This window comes from Ceratotherium simum, chromosome 34 (genome assembly GCF_057802395.1).
Source record: "Ceratotherium simum simum isolate JZ-2026a chromosome 34, ASM5780239v1, whole genome shotgun sequence".
In the NCBI taxonomy this organism is placed as follows: domain Eukaryota; kingdom Metazoa; phylum Chordata; class Mammalia; order Perissodactyla; family Rhinocerotidae; genus Ceratotherium; species Ceratotherium simum.
The window spans coordinates 32,627,385-32,647,781 of record NC_141933.1 but is presented as its reverse complement, the minus strand read 5'-3'; the positions used below and the strand labels follow the sequence as shown (position 1 = coordinate 32,647,781).

General features: G+C 39.9%; 1 long non-coding RNA gene across 4 annotated transcripts in view; it reads left to right on the top strand.

Annotated features, from left to right (window-relative positions):
- LOC147912672 (uncharacterized) overlaps positions 1-20,397 on the top strand; it is a 67,982-nt gene that overhangs the window by 12,647 nt on the left and 34,938 nt on the right. Inside the window, exon 4 of one of the 4 annotated variants that reach the window (XR_015549777.1) lies at positions 11,420-11,841. The exons of the other annotated variants lie outside the window; for them this stretch is intronic. This is a non-coding gene — a long non-coding RNA (uncharacterized LOC147912672). Of the gene's footprint in view, positions 1-11,419; positions 11,842-20,397 lie in introns of those variants that run through there. 4 annotated transcript variants of the gene reach the window in all.

Genomic DNA, 20,397 nt, shown 5'->3' with positions numbered 1-20,397 from the left:
TAAATTAGTCATAGCCCTGGAACAGCAATATTGGCGAAAACTGAGAGACAAAAAAAAAGCCAAATATAATCTCACCACTTTTAAAACCAGTTGTTATTTCAAATAGTCCCTTTTTTATTCAATCACATGCATACATTTTTTTCCATTGAGGTAAACATTGGGTATATACAATTTTGATTTCTATAGAGGGCTATTTTTTGTTTTTAAAAATGCGGGGTCTATACTATCTGGTGTGATACAGACTTTATACTGCCTTCTATTGCCTCTTAAGAGAAGAAGCTAAATGCTTTTTTCAGGGATGGGCACCTGAGTCAGAATCCACCCAATAGACAGAGTCCACACTGATGAAGTAAGCAATCCAATCACAGGTACCCTACTTGAAAGACTGAAGCTGAAAGAGAGACACCAGGAGAGAGAGACTATGTGGACACTGGTATAACCAGTCCTGGAATTGTCTCAGTCACGAAATGGCTTAATAATGTTAAATCACGCACGTCCTTACAGTTAACCTCCTTTTTCCTTAAGACTGATGAACTTCTGTTCTTTGCAACCTGAAGTGTGTCACAACCACATTTTGATAAATTATCAGTTTGTGTCCTCCTTCCCCTTCTTTTTCTGTGTTCCCTCACCTTTTATGTGAGCTTGTTCACCAAATGATTCAATTGAAATAGAAAAAAAAAATTTTTTTTTTGTGAGGGAGATTGGCCATGAGCTAACATCCATTGCCAATCTTCCTCTTTTTGCTGAAGAAGATTGGCCCTGAGCTAACACCTGTGCCCGTCTTCTTCCATTTTATGTATGGTACGCTGCCACAGCATGGCTTGATGTGTGGTGCGTAGGTCTGCGCCTGGGATCCGAACCTGCGAACCCCAGGCTGCTGAAGCGGAGCACATGAACCCAACCGCTACACCACCAGGCCAGCCCCTGAAATAGAAATAATTTTTCTTTTATTTATTTATTTATTTTTTGTGTGTGTGTGAGGAAGATCGGCCCTGAGGTAACATCTGCCAATCCTCCTCTTTTTTTTGCTGAGGAAGACTGGCCCTGGGCTAACATCCATGCCTATCTTCCTCTACTTTATATATGGGATGCCGCCACTGCATGGCTTGACAAGCGGTGCGTCAGTGCGCCCCGGGATCTGAACTGGTGAACACCGGGGCCACCACAGCGGAGCGCGCACACTTAACCGCTTGTGCCACCGGGCCGGCCCCTATTTTATTTTATTATTATTTTTTTTGTGTGTGAGGAAGATCAGCCCTGAGCTAACATCTATGCTAATCATCTTCTTTTTGCTGAGCAAGACCGGCTCTGAGCTAACATCTATTGCCAATCCTCCTCCTTTTTTTTCCCCAAAGCCCCAGTAGATAGTTGTATGTCATAGATGCACATCCTATTAGTTGCTGTATGTGGGACGTGGCCTCAGCATGGCCGGAGAAGTGGTGTGTTGGTGTGCGCCCGGGATCCGAACCGGGCCACCAGTAGCGGAGCGCGCGCACCTAACCGCTAAGCCACGGGGCTGCCCCAGAAATAATTTTTTTTTTTAAAGATTTTATTTATTTATTTTTCCCCCCAAAGCCCCAGTAGATAGCTGTATGCCATAGCTGCACATCCTTCTAGTTGCTGTATGTGGGACTCGGCCCCAGGATGGACTGAGAAGTGGTTCCTCCGTGCTCACTGGGATCCGAACCCCGGGCCACCAGCATCGGAGCACGTGCACTTAACCACCAAGCCACGGGGCCGGCCCTGGCCCAGAAATAATTTTTAAAAACAGATTTACCAACTCTGAAAACAACTTGATGTTGGGTAAAAATAATGAATATTTTGGAACTTTGCTTTCACGGTTTCATTATTATCCTTTATCCTGGAAATTGTATAAAAGATGTACTCATTTTCTAGGAGAAAAATCTGCAGTCTCCATAAATTTACATTATCTAAAATGCCATGTCTGTTTTCAGGACATGAATTTGGCCCACAAAAGACTCTCAGTAAAGTATGTATGCCTCATAGTCTTTGGTGTAATAATATTCTGCACAATAATACAATGCTACCACTATACTGTGTGGGGTGATTTTCATCCAAAGGCTCTTCTAAATTCCTTTTATGAGGCAACAAGTACTTAGACTCTCTGACGGTCATTTCATTTTGTACTGGTGACAGTACACAGAGGATGGAGTGTGCCATCCCTGGCACGAAGAGTTCTGCTGGAAGTTCAGAGAGAATAAAATGTCTTCATACTTCAGTGACTTGACAGAAAACACTTGTGGAAAAGAGGGAAAGCAAAGTTCCAAAAAGTATGTATTTATTATCTCTGTGCCGGTTAGCTGGAACTCTTTGTCGATGAGGTCATAGTTTTGATCCCAGTGTGGCTCATTTATCTCTGCTAGCTTCCTTAATCATAGTGTGCACCGCTAGCCCCAGCCAACTGCTTGACAATTATCTCTTCTTGGTCCAAAGGGAGCCTGAAGAGAATAAAATAATCTGTGCAAATCCACCACTATACTTGGAAAAATAGTTTAAAATGCTTGTTTAATTGACAATGGATTAATAAAGTTATCATTTTCATCTAGACACTAGTTGGTAGTCATGTAGAAAGGCACTGCCTATTATATATACACAGACAAACAATTCCTAAATGATTCTAAGATGAACAATTAATTGATCCATCTTGATGGTGATGGGATTTCTCAAATGTGTTTCACTGTGTGTTAATCAATATATATAAATAGAGCCTATTTTTTTTTAAAATTTTATAACTGGAAGTTTGTACCTTTTGACCACCTTCACCCATTTCACCCACCCCCAACCTCCACCTCTGGAGACTGCCAATTGGTTCTATGACTTTTTTTTTTTTTTAGACTCCACATATAAATGAGATCATACAGTATTTGTCTCTCTCTGACTTATTTCATTTAGCATAATGCCCTTAGGGTCCATCCATGTTGTTGCAAATGGCAGGTTTTCCTTTGTTTTTTATTGCTGAATAATATTCCATGGTGTAGATATACCACATCTTCTTTATCCACATCCATTGATGGGCACTTAGGTTGTTTCCATGTCTTGGCTATTGTAAATAATGCTGCATTGAACATGAGAATACAGATTTCTTTTCGAGTTAGTGTCTTTATTTCCTTCAAATAAATACGAGAAGTGGAATGCTGGATCATATGGTAGTTCTATTTTTAATTTTTTTAGGACCCTCCATACTGTTTTCCATAGTAGCTGCACCAATTTACACTCCCACCAACAGTGCACAAAAGTTCCCTTTTTTCCACATCCTCACCAACACTTGTTATTTCTTGTCTTTTTGGTAATAGCCATTCTAACAGGTATGAGGTGATAGCTCACTGTGGTTTTGATTTGCATTTCCCTGATGATTAGCAATGTTGAGCATCTTCCATGTACCTGTTGGCCATCTGTATATCTTCTTTGGAAAAATGTCTATTCAGATCCTCTGCCCACTTTTTTTTTTTTTAATTTTATTTATTTATTTTTTCCCCCAAAGCCCCAGTAGATAGTTGTATGTTATAGCTGCACATCCTTCTAGTTGCTGTATGTGGGACGTGGCCTCAGCATGGCCAGAGAAGTGGTGCGTCGGTGTGCGCCCGGGATCCGAACCCCGGGCCACCAGCAGCCGAGCGCGCGCACCCAACCGCTAAGCCATGGGGCCGGCCCTCTGCCCACTTTTTAATCAGATTGTTTGGGTTTTTTTTGCTATTGAGTTGTATGAGTTCTTTCTGTATTTTAGATATTAACCCCTTATCAGATATATGATTTGCAAATATCTTCTCCCATTCTGTAGGTAGCTTTTTCATTTTCTTAATGGTTTCCTTTGCTGTGCAGAAGCTCTTTAGTTTGATGTAGTCCTATTTGTTTATTTTTGCTTTTGTTGCTGATAGAGCCTTATTAAAATGAAGGAAACAAAGGGTTTTAAAAGATTAAAAATCTGAGCACTCTGGTTTCACATCAAAATCATTTATTTGAAGCACATCAAATCAAACAGTAGCAGAGAAAAAATAATGATGGTTTTTACTCCTTTGGCGACCTTGGTCACATAATTATTGGTAAAATAATTTGGTACCATCTGTGTATCAGAAGGACATGACATATCCCTTATACCTATCTTTGACCTACAGCTGTGTGGAAATTGGTTGATGATGATTATCATAGTATTATTCAACAACAAACAAAAATGTGGGATTTTTAGTAAAATACTTAATCATGCAATTAGTTTTCTCCTAAAGTGAAATCTTAAAAACAAATCCACTATGGGGACCAAATAAAAAAATGCACGGTTTTTATAAATGACAAAAACAAACAAACCTAACCAGTTCTAGCAAGAGTTTCTCATTTCTTGATCAATTTTTTGTCTGTATATTGACATGCAAGAAGTTAGGTACAATGTGTCACTGTATGAGTCTCACCTGTAAAATAATTTGCCTTGACATATTGCAAATCTAAGTCTTGTGATGGGTGAAAAGTTTGAGAATAGTTTCTTCTTTCCTGTTACTCCTACTTGCTTCAGAGACCATACTATGGCTCTTTTCAGAAAGGAGAAGTCGTCGTTTCTTCCTCTTGCGTCATGGAAATTCCACATGCCCAATCTTTCATTGTGTCTGAGGATATCAGAATTGTTTAAAAGTCTCATACGTAAATATTTAATCCACAAACTTTTATTGAGGTCCTATTCTGTACTTTGAATCTTCTGTATACTGTGATTCAAAGATAAATAGAATACAATCTCTGCCTTCCAGAAACTCAGTATGGATTTAAATGCCTAATTACTAAATTCCCTTAAAAAGTATAAATAAATTCTAGACTTCACTTTAATAAAGGTCTTTAAACATTAGAATGCAACTATGAAAATGATGACAGGAAGCTCGTTGACAATGTTAGATTTATCAAATATGAAGCTGTTAATTGTCCCCAAATTGATCTGTATTTCTTTTTTTTTTTTTTTTTTTTTAAAGATTTTATTTATTCATTTTTTTTCCCCCCAAAGCCCCAGTAGATAGTTGTATGTCATAGGTTCACATCCTTCTAGTTGCTGTACGTGGGACTCGGCCTCGGGTTGGACGGAGAAGTGGTGCCTTGGGGCGTGCCCGGGATCCGAACCCCGGCCTCCAGCATCAGAGCGCGCGCACTTAACCGCTAAGCCACGGAGCCGGCCCTGATCTGTATTTCAAAGCAATTACAATGAAAATATAAACAGAATTTTTTTGAGGATATTGATGATCTGATTCTAAAATTTATAAGGAAAAAGGAGAACAAAATCAGAGGTCTTACATTACCTGATTTCAAGACTTATCAAGACAGTCTTATTGACAAAAGCATAGACACATAGACCAATGGAACAAAACAGAGTGTCTATAAATAGACCCATACAAGTACAGCCAACTGATTTTTGACCACATGTAAAGATAATGCAATGGAGAAAGGATAGCCTTTTCAGCATACAGTATTAGAACAATTGGATATCCATATGCAAAAAACTAAATCTCAACCTATAACTCACACCTTATATAAAATTAATTCAAAATGGATCATAAACCTCGGTAAAACTATAAAGTTTTTAGAAAAAAGCAAGGGAGAAAATTTATTTTTTACCTGGGATTAGGCAGAGTTCTTAGATATGATGCCAAAAACATATTAAATCCATCAAAAAATATTGATAAGGCCAGCCCGGTGGCGTAGTAGTTAAGTTCCCGTGCTCCCCTTCAGCAGCCTGGGGTTCACAGGTTCAGATACTGGACGCAGACCTACACCACTCATCAAGCCATGATGTGGCGGCATCCCATACACAAAATGGAGGAAGATGGGCCCAGATGTTAGCTCAGAGCTAATCTTCCTCAGCAAAAAGAGGAGAATTGGCAATGGATGTTAGCTCAGAGCTAGTCTTCCTCACAAAAAAATATATATATAGGGCCGGCTCCGTGGCTTAGCGGTTAAGTGTGCGCGCTCTGATGCTGGCGGCCCGGGTTCGGATCCCGGGAGCGCCCCGAGGCACCACTTCTCCATCCAACGTGAGGCCGAGTCCCACGTACAGCAACTAGAAGGATGTGAACCTATGACATACAACTATCTGCTGGGGCTTTGGGGGGAAAAAACTGAATAAATAAAATCTTTTAAAAAAAAAAAAAAAAAAAAAAAACAAAAAAAAAAAAAAAAAAAAAAATATATATATATTGATAAATTGAACTTCATCAAAATTTAAAAGTTTTTGTTCTTTTGAAACTTTTGAAAACAGTTGGCAATCTCTGATAAAGTTAAGAATTTACTTACCATATGACTCAGCAATCCCACTCATAAATATTTCCCCCAAGATGAATAAAAATTGTTTTCACACAAAAACCATATACAAATGTTTGTAGCAACTTTATTCATAATCTCTAAAGGCTGGAAACAAACCAAATGTCCATCAACTTGTGTTGAATAAATGAACTGTGGGAGATCTATGTAAAGAAATATTCAGCAATTAAAAGGAGAAACTATTGGTAAACAGAATAGTATGGATGAATCTCAAATGCATTATGCTTAGTGAAAGAAGCCAGACTCAAAAAGACTACACACTAGTTGATTCCATGTATATGGCATTCTAGAAAAGGAACAACTATAGGGATGGAGACCAGATCAATGGTTGCCAGTTAATTTCACTGGGCACTTATGACAATCTTCCTTCTTTGTCTCTTTTGCTGAATACTCCTTATCTCTCAAATGTAGAATGCCCCAGGACTTGGTTCTTGGAACTTTTCTATCACAGTCTTTTCCTTGGTGATCAAATTCAGTTCAGTGGCTTTAGATACTAGCTATGTGCTAACTCCCAAATTTATTTCTTCAGCCGATACCTCTATTCTGTACTCTAGGCTTATTGAACCAATTGCCTGTATGACATTTCTACTTGGGAACCTAATAGTATCTCAGACTTAACAGGTCCAAAACCAAGCTTCTGATCTTATTCTCCAAACCTGCTCTTCTCCCAGGCTTGGCCATCTCAGAAAATGGCAACTACATCTTTCCAATTGCTTAGGCCAAAAACAATGTGGTCATCCTTGACCACTGTCTCCCACATCTCTCTTTACTAGCAATTCTATCTTCAAAAAAAAAAAAAAAGCCAAAATCTGATCACTTGTCTCCACCCCACTGCCCCCACCCTGCTCCAAGCAACGATCATTTCTCACCTAGATTTTTGTGATTGCCTTCTAACTGGTCTCCCTACTTCTGCCCTTAATCCCCATGTTAGTTCTCCGAGAAACAGATGCCAAGACAGGATTAAATGTACAAGAAATTTATTATGGGAAACGCATGTGGGAGAAAAGGAGGAGGGAAGTAGGAGAGGCCAGGAGAGCTGTCAGACTGTGATGCAAGTTTGACCCCAGAAGTAGAGAAGAAAGGTTAGATAGACCAGTCCTAGGCTGCTGTGCAGTTAAGAAAAGTCCTTGAGCCCAAGTCATCTGTCAGAGGAGGCTGTGATTCCTGGAGACGGGCCTGCTTTGGTATCCCTGCTGTGCTCAGTCACAGGCTGAGAGCAGCCAGTGCAAAGCATGACCTCAAAATGCCGCAGCTGGGGCCCTCAATAGATTATGCTTTCTGCCGTAAGCCACTGAGAGCCCTTTCCGGTAGTTATCATATCCCCTTCAGTCTATTCTCTGTATAGTTTTCAGAGTGAGCCCGTGAAAAATGTAACCAGATGATGTCACCCTGTTGCTCAAAACCATCCAGTCACTTCCCATTTGGTTCAAAATTGAAGCAAACTCCGAATATGGGATGCCCCACTGCTATAAAGAGGTGCGATCGGGCTGGCCCTGTGGCTTGGTGGTTAAGTGCGCGCGCTGCGATGCTGGTGGCCCGGGTTCGGATCCCGGGTGCGCATCGAGGCACCACTTCTCCGTCCATCCTGAGGCCGAGTCCCACATACAGCAACTAGAAGGATGTGCAGCTATGACCTACAACTATCTACTGGGGCTTTGGGGGGAAAAAATAAAATAAATCTTTAAAAAAAAAAAAAAAAAGAGGTGCGATCAATAGGTCCTCAACCCCTAAACTGAAACATTAGTGGAAGATGTGGGGTAGTCTGACCTGGTAGTCTGCTCTGACCAGATTTAGTAAAAGTTGGAAGATCAGAAGATGTTGGCTCCTTAGAAAAGGAACAATTCGACTTCTCTGGAATCTTGTTACATGTTAGACCCCTTTCCTAGAGTGTTGGTCATAGGATACAGAGCAGACTGTGTTAACACACAGCACATTTACTTTTCCTATGAGAGAATGAGGAAGGTAGCATGCTTGAGGTTTTCCTGAAGAAGTGTCCAAAGATTCATCGACAATCAGGGCCTCTTAAGGTTGTAAGCAGATTGAAATTTTCCTCCTAGTGGACAATTTGACTGTTTGCTATTCATCACTCCTAGAGCCTGTAGATAACTCTTTCTGGAATTAATGTTCAAAGAAAGTAAAAGGAACAAGGGCTACTTGGAGAAATGGTTGATTCCAATGCTGGGGCAGGGGAAGACAAGGTAAGTTCAGAACATCTTATTGTATCAGAAAGTAAGGAAGTGAGAAAACCTGATGGGAGCACAGGAGCCAGCTTGAAGGGGGTGTCACTAATCAAATATTGGTCAATTTGAGCATCAAAATAAATAATAATAGGAATGGATTATAACTCATTGATTAACAAAAAAGAACCTGAGTCCATGTTATTACAGAAAAAAATCACCATTTTATAGCCCCCATAGTAATAATTGATTCATACAAGAATTATCAATAAATACTGAAACTATTAGGTGAAAGGCTATTGAGGAAGAGGACACTCACACAGTCTCAAAGTATCCCTGTACAGAATACTCCCTAATTACAAAGGGAAAAGGTGTCTTCACATCAGGGAAATTCAGGAGGAGCATAGCGAAATGAACAACACGAACACCAAGAAGGAAGCAAACTGATGTCAGGATCCCGTCAGGGGCGATGATCCCTAGAAGCACTCACAAAACTCAAAAAAGCTGTGATTCTCACAGTTACAGTTTATTATAGCAAAAGGATGTGGATTAGAGTCAGTCAGTCAGTTAGGAGCATGGGGCGAGGCCCTGGAGAAACCAGGAGTGAGCTTCCCATTGTCCTCCAGTGGAGTCACACAACAGCACCTAATTCTCCTGGCAACTGTGTGGGACAATACGTGTGAAGTGTTGCCAACTGAAAAAACTGACCCAAGCCTTGGTGTCCAGGGTTTTATTGGGGGTCAGTCACATAGGCATGTAGCACCATGTGACTGAACTTAGGTACCCAGTCTCCAGATCCCTGGAGGTCACACTGGTACAGCATGGTCCAGGGCCTCAGGCTTATAAAAACAGGTATTCACCAAAAGTGAATTGTTATCGTAAATTATCTGGTCAAACTGATACAGGATGGTTCAAGGCCTAAGGCAAACACACCTTTTCAGGCAGGATATTCCCAGGGCTCAGAGGTTATCTCTTGGGAGCAGGTCAAGGTCCAGTCCTTTCTTTGGAATGTGCAGAGTTTGAACAGCCCAGCCTGTTGAGTTACCCCTTTATGGTATATCCCCTGATAGGAAGGGACACAGATTAACAATGTTGTATCCTGCCAAGTTTTTAACCTAGATGTGCTCGTGAGGAAACCATCAGAGATATCCAGATTGATTGATATTTGGCAAAATAATTGTCCTGACTCTTAAAAAAGGTCAACATGGGGCCAGCCCAGTGGCATAGTGGTTAAGTTCGCACGCTCCTCGTCAGTGGACCCGGGGTTCACCGGTTCAGATCCTGGGCGCAGACCTATGCACCACTCATCAAGCCGTGCTGAGGTGGTGTCCCATATAGAACAACTAGAAAGATGTACAACTATGACATACAACTATCTACTGGGGCTTTGGGGAGAAAAAAGGAGGAAGATTGGCAACAAATGTTAGCTCAGGGCCAATCTTCCTCAAAAAAAAAAAGTGTCAATGTTGTGAAAGACAAAAAAAATAAAAAAAAGGTGAGGAACTATTGTAGATTAAAGGAGACCAAAGAGACGTCACAACTAAACATAAAGTGTGATCCTTTATCGGATGTCCTCGATCAAAACAAAACAAAATACAACAGGTAAAAAAGACATTATTGGGGCAATTGGGGGTATTTGAATAAGATAATAATACTGCATCCATGTTAAATTTCCCAAATATGACAAAGACTCCCTCCTTTGAACTTGAGTCAGGCTCCTCTGAGTCCTCTGACGATGCCCCTTACCTTGGGCTCTGTGTCTGGCCCATTTAGTACAGTTTTAGCAAGAATCCTGCTGGGTCAGTTTATGGAAAATCTCCCACCCCTGGTATCTAACCACTCTTGATATCTGATCAAATTCCTCATCCCTCACCCTCCGTATCTTATCACCCTGGCCTGCCTTCAGCAAGAATCCTGGCAAGTCAGTTTAGCCAGAACCTCCCTACCCCTGGTGTTTCCTCTATCCACTAACCCCCACCCTGTGCCTTGGTTATGAATCCCCACTTGGCTTTGTTGCTGTTGGAGTTGAGCTCAAGCTCTCTCCCCTACTACAAAACCCCACTGTAGTAGTTTCCCTGAATAAAGTCTGCCTTACATGTCATGAATATTTTTTTCTTTAATAAGTGTAATAATTATATTATGATTATACAGGAGAATATCCCTGTTATCAGGAGATACAGGCTGAAATGTTTAGGGGTAAAGTGTTCTGATGTCTGCCCCTGACGTGTAAATAATTATGTCTGTGTATGTGTGCACGTATACATGTGTACATGTTATATACATATGTGTATACATAGCGGGGAGAGGGAGGGAGAAAGCATATGTGGCAAAAGTTGACAATTGAATCTAGATGAGTATTCAATTTACAGTTCTTACAAGTTTTTTGCTTTTCAGATTTAACAAAATAAAAAGTTGGAAAAAATAATTCTATGAACTTTGGGCGGGGGGAGAAAAAAGTGTTAGAGAAAAAATTTTGTGAGGAAGGCAGCTATTGGTACCCCCCCCTTGATATTTGTTTACTTATTTATATTATGGTAAAAAACACGTCATTAACTTTACCATCTTAACCATTTTTAAGTGTGCAATTCAGTAGTGTTAAGTATTATTCACATTGTTGAGCAACAGATCTAAAATTTTTTCATCTTGCAGAACTGAAACTGTATACTCATTAAACACTAATTTCTCCCTTCCCTTTTCCCCAGCCCTTGACAAGCACCTTTCTGCTGTCTGTTTCTATGATTTTGAGTGCCTTAGATACCTCATATATGTGGAATCATGCAGTACATGTCCTTTTGTGACTGGCTTATTTCACTTAGCATAATGTCCTTGAAGTTCATCCATATTGTAGCATATAACAGGATTTCCTTCTTTTTTAAAAGCTGCATAATATTCCATTGTATGTATATACCACATTTTGTTTATCCATTCATTCATAGATGGACATTTTGGTTCCTTCCACCTCTTGGGACACTGTGAATAATGCTGCAATGAAAATGGATGTATGAATATCTTTTTGAGATCCTGCTTTGAATTCTTTTGGATATATGCCCAGAAGTGGAATTGCTGGATAATATGATAATTCTGTTTTTAATTTTTTGAGAAAACTCCAGACTGTTTTCCATAATGGCTACAGCATTTTACATTCCCATCAATAGTAAACAAGTGTTCCAATTTCTCCATATCCTTGCCAATATTTGTTATTTTTGTTTTTTTGATAGTGGCCATCCTAATAGGAATGAGGTGATGTCTCATTGTGGTTTTGATTTACACGTCTCTTATGATTAGTAAAGTTAAGTATCTTTTCATATGCTTGTTGGCCCTTTCTATATCTTCCTTGGAGAAATGTCTATTCAGTCCTTTGCCCATTTTTTAAATTGGGTTATCTGTTTTTATTGTTGTTAACTTATAACAGTTCTTTATATATTCCAGATATTAACCTCTTATCATATATATGATTTGCAAGTATTTTCTCCATTTCTGTAGGTTGATTTTTCACTCTGTTGATTGTTTCCTTTGATGTGCAGAAGTTGTAAAGTTTGGTATAGTCCCATTTGTCTATTTTTGCTTTTGTTGCTGGTGCTTTTGGTGTCATATCCAAGAAATCATTGCCAAATCCAATGTCCTGAAGCTTTTCTTCTATGGTTTCTTCTGAGTTTTATAGGTTTAGGTCTTACATTTAGGTATTCAATCCATTTTGAGTTAATTTTTGTACATGGTATAAGGTAAGGGTCCAGCTTCATTATTTTGCATGTGGATATCCAGGTAGCTATTGTTTTTTAAACTTCTATTTACTGCATGTCTGGCAAAGATCTTATTATGATATTATAATAATATCATAATAGTGGTATGATAGTGGTCTTTTCTTCCGTGATTTTCTATTTAACTTGATAGGAAAACTTATTTCAGTTTGATTATATAAAAGGTATGTCTGAATTTTCTCTGTGAATATATTTGAATACATAAGCAATGAGTACATTCTTATGCATCTTATAAATGTGTGAAAGGAAAAAACCCGAGCAACTCTAATGGTGCTCAGTAAGTGCTAATATAGAAAAGTCAGCTGAGTAGAAAGATCAATAACAATAGGAAGAAAATAATTATTAATTAATTTGCTTTCCAAAACAAACTGTAATAAGAGGGATCTTGCTTACAAAAGCAACATTGAAAACAAACTCATATGTGACACATTGTGCTAAGTATTTTTCTGAAAGAAAAAATAGAGGAATGTATTAGGTAATATGATAGTAGAAGATGGGACAAAACAAGAGGCATGTGGATTAATTTAATTAGTGTCCTGTTGGATTTAAGAATGTGGCGTCCTCCACATGCACAGACATAGTTCAGCGGCAGACCCAGGGAGGCAGTGCCGGTACTTAGCCTGCACCTGTTGGAGGCTCAGTAAATCCAGGCCTTGTTCAAGGCTTCCAGTTGGACCTGGCAGTTGTAGGGATCAAATTATTTAAAGCCTTCAGCTGGCTAGTGTAGACAAGCAGTAGCTTAGAAAACACTTAATCTATTTTTTAAAATCTGTTCCTAAGTTTGTTTTGCTTAGGCTGTAAGACTACAGGCACCACCCACCTGCCACATTCTGGAATCTTTTTGTGAGAGAGGGTAAATTTATCCAAGAAAAAAAGATCTTTAAGGAATATCTATATTTTAATACAATATACTTATTTTGAGCATAATTTATTTGTAATACATATTTCGCTAAGCAACTAAAAAGGTATTATGTAGACTTATTTACAAAAGGGAATTACCAAATTATTTACTTATTTCAACAGCTGTCATTTAAAGTTTTATTTTTAATTATAGTTAGAGGGGCTTTTGGTAACAAACAATATGTGGACCCTTTCAACAGGAATTTTTTGTTTTGTTTTGTTTTTGTGAGGAAGATTAGCCCTGAGCTAACATCTATTGCCAATCCTCCTCTTTTTTCTGAGGAGGATTGGCCCTGGGCTAACATCCGTGCCCATCTTCCTCTACTTTATATGGGACGCCGCCACAGCACGGTTTGATAAGTGGTGTGCAGGTCCACGCCCAGGATCCAAACCTGTGAACCCTGGGCTGCTGAAGCAGAGCACACGAACTTAACCACTATGCCACCAGGCCGGCCCCCAGGAATATTTTTAAAAGGCAGCTCCATGTATATTAAGTAGTTTGGTAGCCCATTACAATATATTTAACTTCTTTTTAGAAAACTATTATTACTTAATAAACTGTGCTGTGCCTTGAAGTGACGTAACAGAGAGTTGGATGACACCTTCTGGATAACTGAAGCAGAGGATCTGGCAGGCAGATCTACTTATGTGTAATGAACCATTACTTAGAAGCCCAGTGTATTTTTTTCACTAATGAAACCTGCAAATTTCTTCTTACCTAGTAGAAATTTTTAGTCTAGTTTAGGTCTCCATTATTTGAATTTGTTTGATGCATAAAAATTAAATTAATACATTTCCAAAATAAAGAACTATGTTTCTGACATCATTCACTGTCTGAAGTTCTTTCTTGGCTGCCTCTAAAATAATAAAACTGTTATTTTTCCAAATTGTGGGATATGGAATAAAATAACTATGGTGGGCGTATACTCTTATTTTCCTAAAATTTATGTGTAGAATATTTGAAACGAACAAAACCCAATGAAATAGGAATACAGTGTTGAATTTAAAAGCCTAAACTATTTAGATTACAAGTCTCAAGATCTCTTATTTGTAAAGCTAACGAATTTCATCACCTTCTTTCTTTTCCTCAAGACATTTTATTATTTTGTTTTTAGAAGGTTATTTTGGGCATGATAAGATGAAGGCAAACATTTTAAATATGTAGCAGAGGAAGAAAATCAGTTTAGACAAACTGCCTGTTAAATAGAGAAAATAATGGTTGAGGGGCTGGCCCCGTGGCTTAGCGGTTAAGTGCGCGTGCTCCGCTACTGGCGGCCCGGGTTCGGATCCCGGGTGCGCACCGATGCACCGCTTCTCCGGCCATGCTGAGGCCGCGTCCCACATACAGCAACTAGACGGATGTGCAGCTATGACATACAACTATCTACTGGGGCTTTGGGGGAAAAATAAATAAATAAATAAAATTATTAAAAAAAAAAAAGAAAAGAATGGTTGAGCTATTTTCTTGCAATTTCTTACTTGGCTGCAAGTACACCCCCAAAGAAAAATGGAATATGATTTCATGCTGAATGGTGGCAGCCCTTGGAGAGTCAACTTGGGCAAATCGAACCAAATGACCTAAACATTGACACCAGCAACATTGTCGTGATTTTTATTTAACTAATTTTATTCAATCAGGCAGAATTTCATAGTTTCTCCAGTTTGATTGCTTTAAAAATGTTAGCATTGGGCACTATCACCATGGGCACAGCTGTTACGAAGAGCCAGCTCTCTTCCCACTTCTAGGCCATCTCCCTCGGAGTCTCTCTCGGTTTCAGCAGGCTCCCTAGGGATTCAGCAATCATTCCTCTACTCCTCACAGCTGTCACCACCTGCGCTATTTCCTGGGGTCCTCCCCCACCGCATCCCACCTAAGACTGGTTGTGGTCTGACCCAGTTTCTTCAGCTTCCCTCTTCTTTTCTGTCTCTGAAAATAAGTATAAAGCCTGTTTACACACTAAGAGAACAAAGTACTGGGACAAACCTACAATCCAGCTGTCTCTATCTTTGTCATAAACGTATCCGTTGTGGGAGACCCAGCAACTCTCATGTGCCTGACTTCCCCTTGGAATCTGTAAAGAATAAAATTGGTATGTTTATTTAACTTCTCTTTAAGCTAGTTCCCCTTTCAGCTAGTACCACTTTCCCTAGAGTGGCTGCTTACTGCACACAATGATTGTTGGCATGAAATAGTTCAACAATAAAGTCCTGGGCTGCTGCACCAAGAGGGGCTATTGAATGGCTTGGAAAGGGAGTGAGCACTCTCCACTTGGCTACCTGACCTGCTGCACTTACAGTCACCAGACTGGCCCCTGTAGGATCTGACTTTTCCCTTTCTGCCTTCCGTCTCTCTTAGCTGAATGCTTATCGAGATCAGCCAATTATGTCTATAAATTTCTAGCGTGTACTATCAAAAGCGTACCATCTGGAATTCAGAAGTAGTTTGTTGGAGCCTTGATTTCCCGTATATTAGATGGGTAAACATGACCCTCCTCACGTGGGTTTAACTCTTTGACTCTTCTCACCACACCTAAACTCTCACCCAGGTAAGGATTCACGATCTCTTTCCTTTGTCTGCTTTGAACCATCTCACATATTAGCTCTCCTCCAGTCCCAAGCTGATTGAATTTGCATCCTGGCTTTCTCTTGTTTTTCCCTGTTTTGATTTAATTATCAGGCTTCATATTTTTTTTCCTTGAAACAGACCTGGTAACTCCATAGAATACTGCCTCTGGTAATTCTCTTTGACCCAATGGGAAAATTAGATTAAATTTCTTAAGAGCAGGGGACATGTTGTATCTCTCTTATTCACAACACCAGGATGGTGTCCTCTGTGCAGTATGCATTCATCAGCCAATGGTGTTGTTAATGATGATGGTGTTGAAGATTACAGCTTTGACAACTAGTTCTGCTTTTGGAAGTACTCTGTAAGTCTTCCTCCTGGCAGTGATGTCATAGACTTGTGGTCAGCCTACTGGGGGACAGTGTGGTGTAGTGATTATCATCATGAACCCTGGAGCCAGGCTTCTTGCCTTCAAATCCTTGCTCTGTCACTTTCTAGCTTTGTGACCTTGGACAAGTTTCTTAGCTTCTCTAGGCCTCAGTTTCTTCATCTGTAAACTGAGTCTAAGGACAATACTTACTTCCTAGGTTGTTATGAGGATTAAGTAGGTTATCATTAGTAATGAACTTAGAACAATGTCCAACACATAATAAGCACAGAACTGTTAAGCGATTTTAAAATAAATAACTGATCTACCTCTACCCTCCTAGGTAGTATTAAAATATTATAATTTTAAACAGGTGGAAAATATTTTTATGTGACTCACCCAAGTTCCAGAATGAATTTAATTTAATTATAATTGCTTTACTTAATATTGAATGCTTTCAGTTTTAGCTGTCAATCTCTAATGATACTCATCCAGTAGATAATTAAGTGTGATATGGATTACTCCGAAGCTTAGCAAGGAGGGTCTTTGTTTTTTACAAAGTTCCTCTAAAATGAAAAAATATTTCACATAAAATAAAGAAATACTTAAAAGTGTGTTTATTTAAGTACAATAGAAGCATTAAAGTGGTTGTTTTAAATTTTTTCTACATTTTTCTTTACAGATTAAAACTTACTACTATATTGACCTCACCCTAAAAAAGAACAGTTAAGCCATTGTACGTCCTTAAAATGGTCTACTATGCAGCTGTTTAAAAGAATGCAGTAAATGTATATATATACTAATATGGAACAGCCACCCAGCTGTATTATGACAAAAAAGGAAAGTGTAGAACAGTATAAGTGGTGTGCACATGTAGGCTTTTGCAACAATCCTATTCAATGGGTTACACTCAAAAGAAGGGATCAGTAAAAAGCAACTTTAGTCTTTCCCGTCCCTATTCCTTTAAACCTTCGATGAAATCTCGTGCAAGATCATAACTTTTTTGGTCACTTAAAGAAAATTAAGAGTCCCCTGAACACTTTTATTTCCAATAATAGTTTCCTTTTTTTAATTAAATTGGCCAGTCCAGTAAAATAACTGAAACTCCAAACCCCTGTGTAATTAGAGCTTCTCCTTCCTCTGGCTCAGCTCCGCATTAAGGCTGAGGAAAGGGGTGGCCTGGGGGGCTTCCCCATGACACAGCCTTGGTCTTCTGCTGCCTCTCCCTGCTCCTTTAAGCTCCCCTGGCTCCTCCACGGTTGAAAGAAGAGGGAGAAGTAAAGGGTTGCGAAGGTCGTTCCTGACTGGCAAACAGGTGATTCTAGTTCTCGGGGCCGTCCAGGAGCTGCAGGTTCCGGTTCTGTTTCTTGCTCTCTTCTATGGTTTTCTCAACTAGGAGCCTCCAACTGCAATTCCTGTGATGTGGTCGATGCTTTTCTCCTGCAGGCCACTTACACCTCTAACCCTCAGCCCTTGGGTGTCTGATGGTTACCACACACACACAGACACACACAGTCTCAGGGTCTCATGGCCCCTCTGGGAAGCCCAATTGGGCAATGTTGTTTTTAAGCCATTTCAACCTGTTTTTTGCCCACGAATCCATTTGGTCCTTACTTCAACGTAGCTCACTCCTGGGGAAGCGTGACCTCTCCATTCCCTGCCTCTTTGGTCCTAAATCCATAGCTTCTCACCTCAGATTTCCCAGGTGTGCATCAGACACTATTCCACCATTTCCCCCAAACTCTGAGAGATGCTTTCCAGCTCAGCCTTAGAAGTGGTCTCTTTGAAGGACTCTTTTTGGTTTAAGATAAGGGAAAACACCATCATCCTGAGTCCCATGGGCATGAGGAGAACACACAGGAATAACACAGTCCTCTCCAAAGAATATCCCCCTCTCTGGCCACTTTGACTTCAAGCCTTTCACACCCCAAGATTAGCCATGGTTCCCAAAGCCAGTTTTTGATTCTTGCCTCAGTAAGTCCTTTAGAAGGTAGCCACTCTCTTTGGAATGTGAGTATATGTGTTATCTACTATTTTCTCTCAACCTTTGAGGCTCCAGCTGAAACTAAGACAGAAAGAGTCTCATTACAATATCCTACTTAACATGTATTCCAAGAATACCTCTTTGAGGATCCCCCTCTAGGGGATGTGGGGATGGAGAGAGGCGTATTGAGGGAGACACTTCACTGTATAGCCTCTTGGACTTCTAAAATTCTGTACCATGTGCATTTGTTACCTATTCTGTGTCTATAATAATCTTTTCCTAAGATGCTTCCTCTTGTAAAGTCAGAGCAAAAACACACTAAAGAATGATGTTTGTTTTTCAAAAGCAAAATTATAACTCAAGGCATAAAGTGAAGAATTGATGCAATTCTATAGCTTCCCAAGCCAATAAAGGCACTTTAAGTCTCCATATATCTTAGTTCTGTGTTCTGTTTTGTTTTTTGGACTAAATTATATTATATTGTCTAAATTAAATTATATTGTCTCAATTCCTCACTGCTTATTTCTGCCTTCCTGGTACCACCAAGCTGATAAATTATGGTTGACTCAGTTTTACTTAAATTCTGTTTAACATCTGATTTTGAGTCATAAAAGTGTAAAATTGGAAGGAATTTTAACCATTATTATTCAACTGTTCCTTAGGTCATGGATGAGGAAGCCAAGGCCCTCATAGTCAGTCATTGCAGTAGAAGCATACTCCAGGAAGCCTTCTGGGGTGCCATGAGCCTGCCTGTTTTTTGTTGTGTTCTGCTGTTCCCTCAAGTTCATCTCTGGGCACCAGATGCCTTCTCCCCTTCTAACCCTTTTTTTCAGACAGCTTTGTCAGGCCTGCCTGGTTACAGTCAGCTTTACAGCCCCTGGGATCTTCCCTCCAAACTCCTAAATCTCTCATTTTTCTCCTGCAGAGCAATTCAGCTGTCTTCTGGTTTCTTCAATTTTGTATCTTCACAATGATGAAATCTTTTAGATGAAATCATGTTCATCTAATAATGCACTTTCATTAGAAGAAAGCAAGTAATAAAAAATCTTCTTTGTCTCAAAACAAAATTTTTTCCTGTCAATTACAAGAAAGTAACAATAAACACGGAATCCAGGTTTATACAATTGAGGACATCTGGTGTCACAAAACCCCAGAATATTAGAGGTACAAAGGCCCTGGTTCAACAGATGAAGAAACTGAGATCTAGAATGAGATCCCTGGAAGACTATTAGTCATCCTCCAAAATCTGCTTCCCCGTCTTCTGCAGTAATAGATTTATAGCTTGGTGTGGCCACGTGACTAAATTCTTAACAGTGGAACGGAAACAGAGGTGATGTGTGTAGCTTCCAACTCACTTGCTTAGAAGGAAGTTGCTGGTTCTTCACTTCCTCTCTTCACCCTTCTCTTGAGCTGGAAGTCAGACCCAATAGTGACAAAACCTAGACCATTCAGACAAAAACAGTGCCCTGGCATCTTGCTACTCTCAGTGTGGTCCATTGGCTAGTAGCATCAGCATCAGAACTTGTTACAAGGGACTTGTTAAAATAGGCCCCACCCCAGACGTACTTAATCAGAGTCTGCAGTTTAACAAATGCCCAGGTGATTTGCGTTTATATTAAAGTTTGGGAAGAACTACCTAGAAGATAGTGGAGCCAAAAGATGGAAGGAATCAGGATCCCTGATTGTCAGGAGCTGAACTACCCTGACAGCCACCTATTTTTCCCCCCCAATTTTTTTTATTGTGGTAAAAACACATAACATAAAACTTACCATCTTAACCATTTTTAAGTGCACAGTTAAATGGTATTAAGTACATTTGTATGGTTGCGCAACCATCACCACCATCCATCTCCAGAACTCTTTCCATGGTGCAAAACCGAAACTCTGTACCCATTACACAACACCTCTCCATTCTGCCCTTCCGCCAGCTCCTGGCAACCCCAATTCTGCTTTCTGCTGGACCCACCTACTTTTTGGCTGTTAAGAGAGAGAGAGAAACAAACCTATAACTTATATAAGTCACTATGTTTTTTTTAAGTTTTTTAGTCGGGGTGTACTGCTCAGATTCCTTTCCTTGAGGACTGAAACACTCATTTCCTCGGCTGCTGAGAGTATTGGCAGATGACAGCCTTAGCTGAGCCCCTCTCCAGAAATTGCCCTTGGCTGAAGAGAGATTCTTCACCCAAAGTCTTTCCAGGGTCAGCAAGTCCACATCTAATGGATGCAGGGGTCAATGCAAGTACTGCCCCCTTGCCCCAATTTGGGATAATGCAAAAGTATCATTCCAGCTGTAAAGCTTCCCTTGAGTTATTGCAGCTACATCACGGTTCAGCTTTTCTCTC